The following is a 12,370-nucleotide window of genomic DNA, read 5'->3' as shown; positions in this document are numbered from 1 at the left end:
TCTAGCTATCTATCTATCCATCTATCTATCTTTCCATCTATCTATCGCCTTACTATTCTATCTATCTATTATATAGCGCCTTACTATTCTATCTATCTATCTATTATATAGTGCCTTACCATTCTATCTATCTATCTATCTATCTATCTATCTATCATATAGTGCCTTACTATTCTATCTATCTATTATATAGCACCTTACCATTATATCTATCTATCTATCTATCTATCCATCTATCTATCTTTCTATCTATCTATCGCCTTACTATTCTATCTATCTATTATATAGTGCCTTACCATTATATCTATTATATAGTGCCTTACCATTATATCTATCTATTATATAGCACCTTACTGTTCTATCTATCTATCTATTATATAGCGCCTTACCATTCTATCTATCTATCTATCTATCATATAGTGCCTTACTATTCTATCTATCTATTATATAGCGCCTTACCATTATATCTATCTATCTAGCTATCTATCTATCCATCTATCTATCGCCTTACTATTCTATCTATCTATTATATAGCGCCTTACTATTCTATCTATCTATCTATTATATAGCGCCTTACCATTCTATCTATCTATCATATAGTGCCTTACTATTCTATCTATCTATTATATAGCGCCTTACCATTATATCTATCTATCTATCTATCCATCTATCTATCTTTCTATCTATCTATCGCCTTACTATTCTATCTATTATATAGTGCCTTACCATTATATCTATTATATAGTGCCTTACCATTATATCTATCTATTATATAGCACCTTACTGTTCTATCTATCTATCTATTATATAGCACCTTACCATTCTATCTATCTATCTATCTATCTATCATATAGTGCCTTACTATTCTATCTATCTATTATATAGCGCCTTACCATTCTATCATATAGTGCCTTACTATTCTATCTATCTATTATATAGCACCTTACCATTATATCTATCTATCTATCTGTCTATCCATCTATCTATCTTTCTATCTATCTATCGCCTTACTATTCTATCTATCTATTATATAGTGCCTTACCATTATATCTATTATATAGTGCCTTACCATTATATCTATCTATTATATAGCGCCTTACTATTCTATCTATCTATCTATTATATAGCGCCTTACCATTCTATCTATCTATCTATCATATAGTGCCTTACTATTCTATCTATCTATTATATAGCGCCTTACCATTATATCTATCTATCTAGCTATCTATCTATCCATCTATCTGTCTTTCCATCTATCTATCGCCTTACCATTCTATCTATCTATCATATAGTGCCTTACTATTCTATCTATCTATTATATAGCGCCTTACCATTATATCTATCTATCTATCTATCTATCCATCTATCTATCTTTCTATCTATCTATCGCCTTACTATTCTATCTATCTATTATATAGTGCCTTACCATTATATCTATTATATAGTGCCTTTACCATTATATCTATCTATTATATAGTGCCTTACTATTCTATCTATCTATCTATTATATAGCACCTTACCATTATATCTATCTATCTATCTATCATATAGTGCCTTACTATTCTATCTATCTATCTATTATATAGCGCCTTACCATTTTATCTATCTATCTATCTATCTATCTATCTATCTATCTATCTATCTATCGCCTTACTATTCTATCTATCTATTATATAGTGCCTTACCATTATATCTATTATATAGCGCCTTACCATTCTATCTATCTATCTATCTATCTATCTATCTATCTATCTATCATATAGTGCCTTACTATTCTATCTATCTATCTATTATATAGCGCCTTACCATTATATCTATCTATCTATCTATCTAAAAAAAAGAAGTTAATCAGCAGAAAAAAGTGGTCACTAATGAAGAAGATGGTCAGAATGAAAACCTGCAGCCACTGCGGCCCTGCAGGACTGGAGTTTGACACCCGTGCTCTAGGAGGAAGGAAGGAGGAAGACTTTGATTGATTTACTTGGATTGTGGCTGGTCTTTGGAAGGCTGATTGTTGGAGAGGTGCTTTGGTGTAACACGTATCTGTTATTTAAACCCAAAATCGTGTTGGCCATTACAGTGTCTGAGGTTTGGGGCTCAGTGGCACCCCCTGGTGGTGAATGTATCGCCACACATTAAAGTGAACAAATATCTCATTTACAAACAATAAACCAAACTAACAGAAATAACATCAAAACATCCATCCACTATCCAACCCGCTATATCCTAACTACAGGGTCATGGGGGTCTGCTGGAGCCAATCCCAGCCAACAAAGGGCGCAAGGCAGGAAACAAACCCCAGGCAGGGCACCAGCCCACCACAGGGCGCACACACACACACACCAAGCACACACTAGGGCCAATTTAGAATCACCAATCCACCTAACCTGCATGTCTTTGGACTGTGGGAGGAAACCGGAGCGCCCGGAGGAAACCCACGCAGACACGGGGAGAACATGCAAACTCCACGCAGGGAGGACCCGGGAAGCGAACCTGGGTCTCCTAACTGCAAGTGGAGAGGAGTGGTGGCTCTGAGGTTAGGGCTCTGCACTGGTAATTGGAAGACTGTCTGTTCGAATCCCATAAATGCCAATAGGGACTCTGCTCTGTTGGGCCCTTGAGCAAGGCCCTTAACCTGCAATTGCTGAGTGCTTTGAGTAGTGAGAAAAGTGCTATATAAATGCAAAGAATTATTATTATTATTATTATTATTATTATTACGGCAGCAGCACTACCCACTGTGCCGCAACATCAAAACATGAGAGTAATAAGTCAACAATGATAAAAACAACAAGAACACAGAAAATAAACACAAGCCAGGAATTAAAACCAACGGCCAGCACCCGTCTCAATGGTGCCCTCTAACAGTAACAGTTCATTGTGCGGTGCCACACTAATCAAAGGTCCCCTGCCTACCAGCACCCACTGACACCTTCATTTTGGGTCTCTGGTGCTTGGACTTTGCATTACGTCTGCGCTGTATGCCAACAGTCACGGGGGTCCAGAAAGAGGTGAGAATAGCAAGAATGGGGGGGGTGGGCTAGTTCTCTCCACTCATTAATTTCCAAAGGTGCACACCATCAGAGTGCAGGTGAAGAGATGCATGCCAGCTGGCAGACAGTCCATAGGCAGTGCCCACTGCGAGTGAAGTCCCCTTCTTGTTTGTTTGTCTGCAGTTGCATCGCCACAGTCTGTCTGTGATGCCAGGCATGCCAAGCAAGCAAGTAAATAATTAACTGGCCCAGGGTCATTGGACCACCTGCTCGGAGGTCTCTGGACCACCTGCTCAGAGGTCTCTGGCTCTCTTGCCTGTCTGCTGTTAACCATACGATGAGATGAGATTGATTATAGAAGGGCACAATGTAAGGCAGTTTTTGTTAAGGACAGGTGAGGACACCAGAAGGTGACACAAAATTGTGCTCCCTACAGAATGGCACTAAATCAAATAAAGTTTCATGGCTCTTTAAGAACAGGTCCCAGTTCTGGAGTACAATAACAGTCATGGCCACTAGAGGGCACTGTAATGTGACTCCCCCTAGATGACCACCCTGGTACTTCATCTCCTACTTTAGTGCTCTTCGCGTGGTGTCTTCATAGGAAGGTGTTATTAAAATAATTTGTTCTATAACGATACGTCAGAACTCTTGGGAGCAACAGTAAGTGTGCACAATACCCCCCTATGCCAAGAGTGGCAACTCTATAGCTGCTACATAGAATACTTTACTGGATCCACGAGGAAAGTACTCTGGGATGTAATGGTCCCCAGGATCACCAGAAGGTGGGTTGGCATGGAGTAGAACGGCACCATCTATTAAAATAAAGTCTGGTGGCTCTTTAAGGACAGGTCAGAGTTCTGGAGTACAATAGTAATTGTGGCCACTAGAGGGCAATGTAACTTGACTATAGAGGATTCCCCCTAGAGGTCAATACTGGTATTGTAACTACTTCCTTTAGGGGGCTTGGGATGTTGTTCATTAGAGAAAGGCACTATAAAGAATAAAGGTCGTTGGCTCTTTAAGGACAGGTCAGAGTTCTGGGGTGCAGTGCTCATCAGGGCCAATAGAGGGCACTCTTACCTGACTTTACTGAGCTATGCCAATATATCAACAATGGCACACAATCTCCTTTCTTTAAGACCCTTGGTGTGCTCTTCATTATCTGAAGGTGCTCTGTGTAATAATGCATTGGTTCTACATGCTGTGACGGACGGCCGGGTCCCATGCCCAGCTGGGACGCCCCTGCTGCATATGTTCCGGGGGAGCAACCATGGGCAGCTTGTGAATTTCCCCTTGGGATTAATAAAGTATCTGTCTATCTATCTATTATATAGTGCCTTTGATCCATCTATCTATCTATCTATTATATAGTGCCTTTGATCCATCTATCTATCTATCTATTATATAGTGCCTTTGATCCATCTATCTATCTATCTATTATATAGTGCCTTTGATCTATCTATCTATTATATAGTGCCTTTGATCTATCTATCTATCTATCTATCTTTCTATTATATAGTGCCTTTGATCTATCTATCTATCTATCTATCTTTCTATTATATAGTGCCTTTGATCTATCTATCTATCTATCTATCTTTCTATTATATAGTGCCTTTGATCTATCTATCTATCTATCTATCTATTATATAGTGCCTTTGATCCATCTATCTATTATATAGTGCCTTTGATCCATCTATTTATCTATCTATTATATAGTGCCTTTGATCTATCTATCTATCTATCTATTATATAGTGCCTTTGATCTATCTATCTATTATATAGTGCCTTTGATCTATCTATCTATCTATCTATTATATAGTGCCTTTGATCTATCTATCTATTATATAGTGCCTTTGATCCATCTATCTATCTATCTATTATATAGTGCCTTTGATCTATCTATCTATCTATCTATCTATTATATAGTGCCTTTGATCTATCTATCTATCTATCTATCTATTATATAGTGCCTTTGATCTATCTATCTATCTATTATATAGTGCCTTTGATCCATCTATCTATCTATTATACAGTGCCTTTGATCTATCTATCTATCTATTATATAGTGCCTTTGATCCATCTATCTATCTATCTATCTATAATATAGTGCCTTTGATCAATCTATCTATCTATTATATAGTGCCTTTGATCTATCTATCTATTTATTATATAGTGCCTTTGATCTATCTATCTATTATATAGTGCCTTTGATCCATCTATCTATCTATCTATCTATTATATAGTGCCTTTGATCCATCTATCTATCTATCTATTATATAGTGCCTTTGATCCATCTATCTATCTATCTATTATATAGTGCCTTTGATCTATCTATCTATTATATAGTGCCTTTGATCTATCTATCTATCTATCTATTATATAGTGCCTTTGATCCATCTATCTATCTATCTATCTATTATATAGTGCCTTTGATCCATCTATCTATCTATCTATTATATAGTGCCTTTGATCTATCTATCTATTATATAGTGCCTTTGATCTATCTATCTATCTATCTATTATATAGTGCCTTTGATCCATCTATCTATCTATCTATCTATTATATAGTGCCTTTGATCCATCTATCTATCTATCTATTATATAGTGCCTTTGATCTATCTATCTATCTATCTATTATATAGTGCCTTTGATCTATCTATCTATTATATAGTGCCTTTGATCCATCTATCTATCTATCTATTATATAGTGCCTTTGATCCATCTATCTATCTATCTATCTATTATATAGTGCCTTTGATCTATCTATCTATTATATAGTGCCTTTGATCTATCTATCTATCTATCTATCTATTATATAGTGCCTTTGATCCATCTATCTATCTAACTATTATATAGTGCCTTTGATCCATCTATCTATCTATCTATCTATCTATCTATCTATCTATCTATCTATCTATCTATCTATCTATCTATCTATCTATTATATAGTGCCTTTGATCTATCTATCTATTATATAGTGCCTTTGATCTATCTATCTATCTATCTATTATATAGTGCCTTTGATCCATCTATCTATCTATCTATTATATAGTGCCTTTGATCCATCTATCTATCTATCTATTATATAGTGCCTTTGATCTATCTATCTATTATATAGTGCCTTTGATCCATCTATCTATCTATCTATTATATAGTGCCTTTGATCCATCTATCTATCTATCTATTATATAGTGCCTTTGATCTATCTATCTATTATATAGTGCCTTTGATCCATCTATCTATCTATCTATTATATAGTGCCTTTGATCTATCTATCTATTATATAGTGCCTTTGATCCATCTATATATCTATCTATTATATAGTGCCTTTGATCTATCTATCTATCTATTATATAGTGCCTTTGATCCATCTATCTATCTATCTATTATATAGTGCCTTTGATCTATCTATCTATCTATTATATAGTGCCTTTGATCCATCCATCTATCTATCTATTATATAGTGCCTTTGATCCATCTATCTATCTATTATATAGTGCCTTTGATCTATCTATCTATCTATCTATCTATTATATAGTGCCTTTGATCTATCTATCTATTATATAGTGCCTTTGATCCATCTATCTATCTATCTATTATATAGTGCCTTTGATCCATCTATCTATTATATAGTGCCTTTGATCTATCTATCTATCTATCTATTATATAGTGCCTTTGATCTATCTATCTATTATATAGTGCCTTTGATCCATCTATCTATCTATCTATTATATAGTGCCTTTGATCCATGTATCTATCTATCTATCTATTATATAGTGCCTTTGATCTATCTATCTATTATATAGTGCCTTTGATCTATCTATCTATCTATTATATAGTGCCTTTGATCCATCTATCTATCTATCTATCTATAATATAGTGCCTTTGATCAATCTATCTATCTATTATATAGTGCCTTTGATCTATCTATCTATTTATTATATAGTGCCTTTGATCTATCTATCTATTATATAGTGCCTTTGATCCATCTATCTATCTATCTATCTATTATATAGTGCCTTTGATCCATCTATCTATCTATCTATTATATAGTGCCTTTGATCCATCTATCTATCTATCTATTATATAGTGCCTTTGATCCATCTATCTATCTATCTATTATATAGTGCCTTTGATCCATCTATCTATCTATCTATTATATAGTGCCTTTGATCCATCTATCTATCTATTATATAGTGCCTTTGATCTATCTATCTATGTATCTATTTATCTATCTATCTATTATATAGTGCCTTTGATCTATCTATCTATTATATAGTGCCTTTGATCCATCTATCTATCTATCTATTATATAGTGCCTTTGATCCATCTATCTATCTATAATATAGTGCCTTTGATCTATCTATCTATTATATAGTGCCTTTGATCCATCTATCTATCTATTATATAGTGCCTTTGATCTATCTATCTCGTTGGTCAGACACAGGTTCAAGGGATATGACATTCCCTGCAACTGACCTAACAAAAAAGAGGGCTATATGGATCATACCTATGGCACATATCGATGACAAATATATGCAATGACCATCCTTTACCACTGCATCCTGCCACTGGTTCTGAGGAGGAGCTTCCCCCTGGAATGCCCTCAGAAACAGGGCGATGGGCATTTTGCTGGTGAGCCAACTCTTCTGCAGGGGTTAGGTCTGGACCGCGTGGACGTCCAGCTGTTTTTTGCTTGTCTGCCTTTTTATTAGCTTTAAAATTAATGTTTTTTTATATTATATATGATTATTTATGTCAACAATTCTTTAAATAGTTCTATACCAATATTTACCAGTTTGAAGTATATTCTTGTACTTCACTTCAACCTGTTCCCATGTTCTCCTTGTGCTCACGTTTGATCGGGAATTATGACATATTAAATAATAATTAATCTGACACATAGGAAATGAAACGCTGCATTCAGTAAGTACAATGCACACTACTTAGCGTTTAATTTGTCGGCCACTTTTTGCTAGCTGTCTTTTCTGGGTTGGGCTGCTTTTGCAGTGTTACCCCTTGTGCATATTAAATCTTAAAATTCTTCATGTCCTTCGAATAAAAGGTCCTGCTCCGATTGTGTGGAAAACAAAATGCGCCCGTTCTTTCGTCATTTTGTTCCAGCCTATCAATGACTTGCTGATCACGTTTTCTAGACTCAATATATTTGGGCTTTTCACTCAGCGCGGGCGCGCGCATTCATCTCGTATGATTAGATCCTGCTCGACTAATCTACTACACGGCTGCGTTTGAAAATACGATTCATCCCGGATGAGTGTCACCGGCATTAACTCATCTAAAATGAGGCATCAGATCTCGGATGATTTAAGCGACGTACAGAAAATACTCCCCAGAAGTTAAAACAGCAGCGCGTCGGCCCGTCTTTGTGATTCTGAACTGACACATCACAGCTGGAGAGCCCTGAGCGGGTGTATGGCCGACGCTCGAGGGGGCTGCACAGGGTCACTTCGGCTGGCCAATCCGTTGTTCGGGGCGAGTGGCAGTGGACCAATGTGACGACAGCAGGGGGGTCTTGGGGGTCCGAGCCAGTTAAAAGGGTGGCTGTGTCTATCGGAAGGAGGTCCCCTGTCGGGTAAGCGGAGGAGACGTCGAAATTGGAGATGGATGCGAGTGGGATTTTGGTTTCCTGCCTGTGTTTTGACCTCGGGTATATTGGTATATTTACAGGGGAACTCGGGTTACGACACAGTTCCGTTCCTACAACAGTGTTGTAATCCGAATTTTGGTTTAAGTCGAAACACACCCTATCCTAAGTCACTTACCTATCCTAACACTTTTGCAAAATCATAACCGAGAACAGGTGAGCAAAGTCAGTGCTGAGGGCCGCAGTGGCTGCAGGTTTTTGCAACAACCCAGTTGCTTAATTAGAAAACAATCATTGCCAATAATTCAATTTCATGGCTTGTTAGTGTTTTAACTCTTATGTCAGGCCACTCTCATATTTGTATTTCCTTTCTAATGATATCATCTAAATGATATGAAGTCTAAAATGTATGAGTAATACTCAGTCGTTCACTTTTTTCTCTTCATCTTCCAAGTTTTTATCCATCCATCCATCCATTTTCCAACCCGCTGAATCCGAACACAGGGTCACGGGGGTCTGCTGCGAGCCAATCCCAGCCAACACAGGGTGCAAGGCAGGAACCAATCCCGGGCAGGGTGCCAACCCACCGCAGGACACACACAAACACACCCACACACCAAGCACACACTAGGGCCAATTTAGAATCGCCAATCCACCTAACCTGCATGTCTCTGGACTGTGGGAGGAAACCGGAACGCAGACACGGGGAGAACATGCAAACTCCACGCAGGGAGGACGCGGGAAGCGAACCTGGGTCTCCTAACTGCGAGGCAGCAGCGCTACCCACTGCGCCACCATGCCGCCCCCCAAGTTTTTAATTAAAACCAAATAATGCACAATACACACAGGTGTAAATGGAAAACAAGCAAAATGGAGAAATGCTGCTTTCTTTTGTCATTTGAATCTTATTGCTAATAAAAAAAAAACATTAAAAACCAAGAGAACAGCTGTTTAAGACAAAAATAAGCAATAAGGGTTCAAAATCCTAATGAGCGAGACAACTAAAATGAAGCAGAAGAGCAATAAATGCTTCTCAATAAGCAACTGGGATGGAACAAAAACCTGCAGCCACTGCGGCCCTCCGGGAATGGCTTTGCCCACCCCTGACCTAGAACATAAAAACACAACTAAGCCACAGAAAAAGGAAAAGGACATAAATATACTGTACTGTAAACTGTACAGAAAATATAAGTGTAAAAAAAAATCCCTTCTTTATTCCTTCTCACGTCTCATTTTATTTTAAGTTTTTATAGGAGTAAGCGTTGTAAACTCGAGACGTTGTAACCCGAGGACCCCCTGTATTTGGATTTTGTCTTTTTTTTATGGTTGGTTGATTTTTTTGCACTTTTTGTCCGTTTCCGGTTCTATTCAATAAGGGCGCGCACAAAAAGGCGACCTCAATTGAGCGCCGAATAAATGCGCGCGCAAATAAAGGAGCGCTTCAAAAAGGCGACCTCAATTGAGCGCGGCACATAAAGGCGTTCATAGATAATTTAGTTGAAATGGCCCTGGAATATGTGAAGAGCAACAAAGGTGCAGATCTACTACCGGTAGTAGTCGAAGGCTATACATTCAGAAAGGAGAAAACTATCAACGGGAAACACATCTGGAAATGCACTGAATATAGGATTGGAAAATGTTCGTCTCGCTGTCATACCAAAAATGTCACTGCCTTAATCTAATTTTGTGTAATTTTGAAAACAACGAAATATACAGAACTTCAGAAATAGTTCGTTAGAAGTTTGTAACGATTCGTCTTGAGCACTAGCCTGAGAGAATTGCTACCACAATTCTGACCTAGCTAAAGGCAGATGTTAAAAGGGTAGGCCAATATCACACCTTAATAAGTTGCCCGTATAGTCTTTATTCTAATAAAATAATCCCTCAAAATCAATGCAGGTATATGTCACAGCCCACCTTAGACCATCAAATAAACAAGAAATAGAAAATTAACCCCTTACACATGGATCGCCCGCCCGAACCTAAGTAACCCTTAGTTTTGCAGCGCCACCAACATATACATGTATCTATACATCAAAAGTATTCATTCCCCCAATTCCCGTACTAGTGATAATAAATAGATCCGCTGATAGTCCACAATAATATTCCTGTAACGGCCGTCAAGCTGATGCGGAGTCCTGAAAATAGCGGACTATATATATATATATCCAATATCCTCTTCGTCATACAAGATGTACAGTCAGACTTGCGCCATGATTAAATGAAAGTAAGTCCGTTTCGATAGCTCACCCAAGTCCGTAGGTACTAGCAGAACGATCGATTCCCAGGTAAAAGGAGAAGACCATCCACCTTCTGACAGGACTGAATAGGAGCTCCTAGGCTTTTCCCATGGCCAGAGCAGAATCTGATCTGCCTTTTCTGATATACGATGCTCTTCTTTTCCTTTCTCTCTCCCTTCTCATTTACTCTTTAAAACGGCGCGCTTTATGCAAATCACTCCTCGAACAAACCGGAAGTTCCACCTCTGGGGCACCGCTGTCAATCTCTGCCGGAAGACTGTTCACCCCCCCCCCCCCAACAACCGATCGACAGCAGAAAACATTATTCTTTATGTGGCAGCGCTACAAGTTCATGTATTAATTAATTGGATGTTTTAATATTCTTGCTGTCACCTTTTTATACGTTCAATCATTGCCTTTATCTAATAAATTTTCTGTAATAATTTTGTTGCGTTTGCCTTTATTCGCTGCGCCCAATTGACGTCACCCTTTTGAAGCACTCTTTTATTTATGCGCGCATTTATTCGGCGCTCAATTGAGGTCGCCCTTTTGAAGGTCGCCTTTTTGTACGCGCCCTTATTGACGGATACCGTCCGTTTTCAGATAAATACACTTGAACCGCTTTGCACCGAGCCCGTGCTGATTGTGTGTGTGTCCTCCATTATCAGGCGGCTCCAGGTTCAAGAAGTGACCTGGGAGTGTGGAGCCAGCCTGGACCGCGGTATCCCGTCAGCTGCGTCACTGTAGATTTCCAAGCGTGTTTTTTTTTTTTTTTTTTTTTAATGCCATCTTTTCTCCGGCTTCACTTTGCTGGCTGGCTGCCCGACTGCCCGCCTTTGATGACGATTTGCTGGTATTTAGTGGAATCCATTCTTCTTCTTCGCACTCGTGTGTTTCCTATGCCACAAACTGAAACTCAGCCCCAGGAGCATCGCAAATTTGTGGTGTAGCTACAATGGGGCAAAGGGTGCAATGCACCCGGGCCTCGGGAGGGCCCATCAGGCCTCTTTTGTTTTTGTTTTTTTTTGCGGCGCTCTCATCAGGTGATCGGGGCATCAGACCATCAGTCACAGTCAAATTAGTTAGACTGATCCATCCATCCATCCATTGTCCAACCCGCTGAATCCGAACACAGGGTCACGGGGGTCTGCTGGAGCCAATCCCAGCCAACACAGGGCACAAGGCAGGAACCAATCCTGGGCAGGGTGCCAACCCACCGCAGGAAACACACAAACACACCCACACACCAAGCACACACTAGGGCCAATTTAGAATCGCCAATCCACCTAAACTGCATGTCTTTGGACTGTGGGAGGAAACCGGAGCGCCCGGAGGAAACCCACGCAGACACGGGGAGAACATGCAAACTCCACGCAGGGAGGACCCGGGAAGCGAACCCGGGTCCCCAGGTCTCCCAACTGCGAGGCAGCAGCGCTACCCACTGCGCCACCGTGCCGCCCTAGACTGATCGTATTGCTTATTAATTTAAGTAACTTTATAGTAAGGACTGTCACATGTCCGTATTTAGC

The sequence above is a fragment of the Erpetoichthys calabaricus genome, chromosome 2 (genome assembly GCF_900747795.2).
Source record: "Erpetoichthys calabaricus chromosome 2, fErpCal1.3, whole genome shotgun sequence".
Lineage (NCBI taxonomy): Eukaryota > Metazoa > Chordata > Cladistia > Polypteriformes > Polypteridae > Erpetoichthys > Erpetoichthys calabaricus.
The sequence above is the reverse complement of the archived record's forward strand: the minus strand, read 5'-3'. Positions refer to the sequence as shown.